Source organism: Aegilops tauschii, chromosome 7, assembly GCF_002575655.3.
Source record: "Aegilops tauschii subsp. strangulata cultivar AL8/78 chromosome 7, Aet v6.0, whole genome shotgun sequence".
NCBI lineage: Eukaryota > Viridiplantae > Streptophyta > Magnoliopsida > Poales > Poaceae > Aegilops > Aegilops tauschii.
The window spans coordinates 289,718,560-289,722,260 of record NC_053041.3 but is presented as its reverse complement, the minus strand read 5'-3'; positions in this window follow the sequence as shown (position 1 = coordinate 289,722,260).

The following is a 3,701-nucleotide window of genomic DNA, read 5'->3' as shown; positions in this document are numbered from 1 at the left end:
CGAGGCGGGCACGGTGGCCGTGTGAACGACGGTGAACGGCGGCGAGCGCTCTCGGGCAGAGGGGAACGGAGGGGAGAGGGAGGGGGATCTGGCGGGGGAGAAGGCGCAGAGGCCGAGGGAGAGCGGGGGCGAGTGGGAGAGAGGCCCGAGGAGGCGGGGGAGCTGGCGCCCTTATCCTCCCCGTCGCCGGCGAGGGGGTGCGGCGGGGACGGCCACTGTTCCGTCCCGGTCGGGGGAACAGGAAGGGGACGCGGGGGGGAGGTGGGCTGGGCCGGGGCGCGGGTGGCGGCCCAGCTTGGGCCGTGGGGGGTTTGGGCCGCGGGTCCAGTGGGGGGGGGAGGCCTGCTCTTTTTTTCTTTTGACTGTTTTGTTTTCTGTTTTCTCTTTATTTGTTTATTTCCTTTTCTGTTTTATTTCATTTAAAAGTATTTAGACATTTTATAAAAATGTGTTTTCTCCACCATAATTACCAGTGTATTATTTAGAACCCACTGGACATTTTTGTTTGAATTTTTGAAAACTTTTATTTTCCACTTTAATTATATTTGAAGTTTGAACTAGGAGTTTGAAAAGGAAGGTGATCCAAATGTGATCAAGCCCTGTTTAGCACATGATTAGCTTAATCACAGGGGGTTACTGTAGCATGATTCTCAGGGTGTTACATATTAGTACTAGTGCTAGTACTTAGGTTATAAAAAGGGGAACTACCTAACCGAAAATTACTCTACCTTTCCTCCTCATAAGTGCTTCTTCTTTGTCCATCGTTGCCATGGCCGGTGAGCAGAGCTCTAGGTCGAGAACTACTCGTAACAAGGGAGCGGCAACCAAGGCTGCGGAAAAAAAAGAAAGGGCTCGCCGCAACGCAGAGACCTCGAAAGATCTCTCACGGGTAGGCGATGGCTCCCAGGAGCGCCCTAGCCGCGGAGGCGAACATGCCAAGCCGGCGGAGCTAGAATCGTTATCCCTCGACGGCATGCCCGATCAGCTCAATAAGCAGAAGGACTTCATCCAAGCTTTGATGGAGTTGCTGAAGGAGAGCCTCGACGACATGCCTGCTGGGCTCAATCAGCAGGGGGAGTTGACCGCCGGCTTGGTGATGCTGCTGAAGAAGAGCATTGCCTCGGAGAAGAAGGCGACCGGCGAAATCCTGCGACTTCAGGAGGACAAGGCGAAGCTCTGCCAGGAGATCGACCTGTTGAAGGAGAAGAACACCGGCTGGAAGAAGCTGCATGAGAATAGTAGTTCCTCGATGAATATGCTGCAGGCCCTCGTCATGGAACAGAAGGAGGAGTTGGCGAAGCTCCGCATCGAGCACCCGACTGCTGTCAAGGTATGTAATACGGCCGTGGAACAGCAGATGAAGGCTCGCGTCGAGAAATCCCGCGTCATGGACAGAATGAAGAAGATGGCAGAGCAGACGCGCAAGGAGATGGAGGTCGTGGAGGCGATGAAGAAGCAGTTACGACTCCGCGGCGAATTAGATCATTTGGGGTGATAATCTTCCTTCTTCTTTTGCTCGTGTGTTTCATCTTTTGCTTCGGGTGTTTCGCCGCACGTGTCATGTTCTCTGCGAGGCATGAATAGAACAATGGTTTTTTTGAGGGAATGAATAGAACAATGCTAACAATGAGATGACTAGAAAATTATATCATTTTTATTGCCATATGGCACTGGGCTGCCGTGTTTCGTGCTCCTCCGTCGTAGTACTACTCCAGTGGAAAACTTGCGTATACCGCATGGTTCTTTGCTCCTCCTCGATCAGGTCATCGGCGCATTTATACGAGTAGTCAAATCACAAGGCCCCGCCTTCCAGCAGTAATGAGCCGTCAAATCACAAAGGCCCTCGCCTCTCGTGAAACCGACCAAGCTAGACTGCCTCGCCCTCTAGCCTTTTAAAAAATGTATACTTTTGTACAGCAGTAGTATCGATGGATTGCGCCATGGAGCCAAACTTGAAATAAAATAAAAGGTGGTACATATAGAGAGCACTCGTCGCCAAATTATGCATATAGTACTATTAAAAAGGCTAGTCACAATAATGGTGTCCAGCACAACCCACCCCTCAAATAAAACTAAGAGGGTGCTTGGATACATTTTAGTCCCATGACTAAAAGTAGTGGGACTAAAACATGCTAGCCTCACCCATGCTTGGATCCAAATACTAAAAAGGCTAAAATCAAGTTAATGAGCATTTATTATCCTCCAAACCCTCCAATCCAGAACTCGCCTGTGTTAAAGGAGAGGAGTTAAAAGCGTAGAGAGAGGACTAATCCACATTTTAGTAGGGGTACCCCTGACTAAAATTTTTTAGTCTCAAGACTAGTTTTAGCCCCTCTTTAGTCAGGGGTGCTTGGAACTTTAGCCTCTTAAAGAGACTATTTTTAGTCAGACTAAAATAAGTCCCTTGGATCCAAGCACCCTCTAAGCATCCTGGAATTCTTTGACAGAACTAAGCACCCTGAAATTCTTTGACAACTAAACTGCTGGCTATATGATGTTGGCCATATATATTGTACGTATATAATGTGAAGAAACGAGTGGTAGTACTATACCAACTAAAAGATGAAATGTAAGAATACTAGTATGTACGTACTGAAGAGTTAAAGTAACGAGAAGAAACATAACATAGTTCTGCTGGGGGCTCAGCACAACACACCCCTCAAATTAAATTAAGCACACCTGAAATTAAACTTTGCAACTATTCCGGTAGACACTGCATTAGAACCACCATGAGCAACGACACTGCTACCTTACTCGGAGTCCTCGTCCATGTCCTCGACTTCGTCCTTGTCCCTCTTCCTCTTGGCCGATACTTCTTTGCTTGAACCGCACACTCGGCTGTTGCTCTTCATCCAACCCTTGTAGATATTGAAGCAAAGGTAGCCATCCATTGCAGCGTAGTGGATGTGGTCTATATCTAGTACATTCCGCTGCCATGCATGACGATGAAACGTGTATGGAGGTTTCTCCAGTTTACCGTATGAAGGATGAACCATGGCTCCTGCCAGGGTCAGCATTGAAGGCTGACGAGAGGACACCAGCCGATTCTTCTGGAGGTCGAAGGTGTTGCCTACAATGAGGCCTATCTGACGTAGGACTTCTTTGTCATTACCAAAGTCTACAGTAATGAATTTGACTAGGTTGCTCTCGAGGAAGTCCTTAAAATACTGGCACTCAACGTTGGCATGGCATATGTGGTAGACCAAGCATAAGTCATGCACGCAAACCTGGATCACGGCGGGCTTCTTCCTCTCTTCGTCCTTTAGATCCTTCTCTCATCCCAGGACTGTGGTGTACTCAACATCTAGCCCAGCGACCCACTCATCATCTGAGTCTTCGAACATGCGTCTGAAGCGAGAAAGGCATCCTTTCACCGTCGCGGAAGAACGGGTGTAGATGACGTCGAACTCATCGCCGGTGATGGTTCTAACCTTGTACTCACCGCCGATTGTGGAGATTTGGGACGCCATGGATTTGGGAGGAGGGTTAGGATTAGTGGAACTGACGTAATGTGAATGGACCGGACGACTAGGAGCGAACCGCCGTAGTATTGAAGGACGTGCGGGGACGAGTAGGAGCGAACTGCCAGCGTGCGAACGGCGGGGTAGTGGCTTTTCATTCTCCCATGATACGGGCTTCCGAGAGCCCTTGGATCTGAGATCGAACGGTTGCATGGCGTGATTCTAGACCTATAGGTGAAT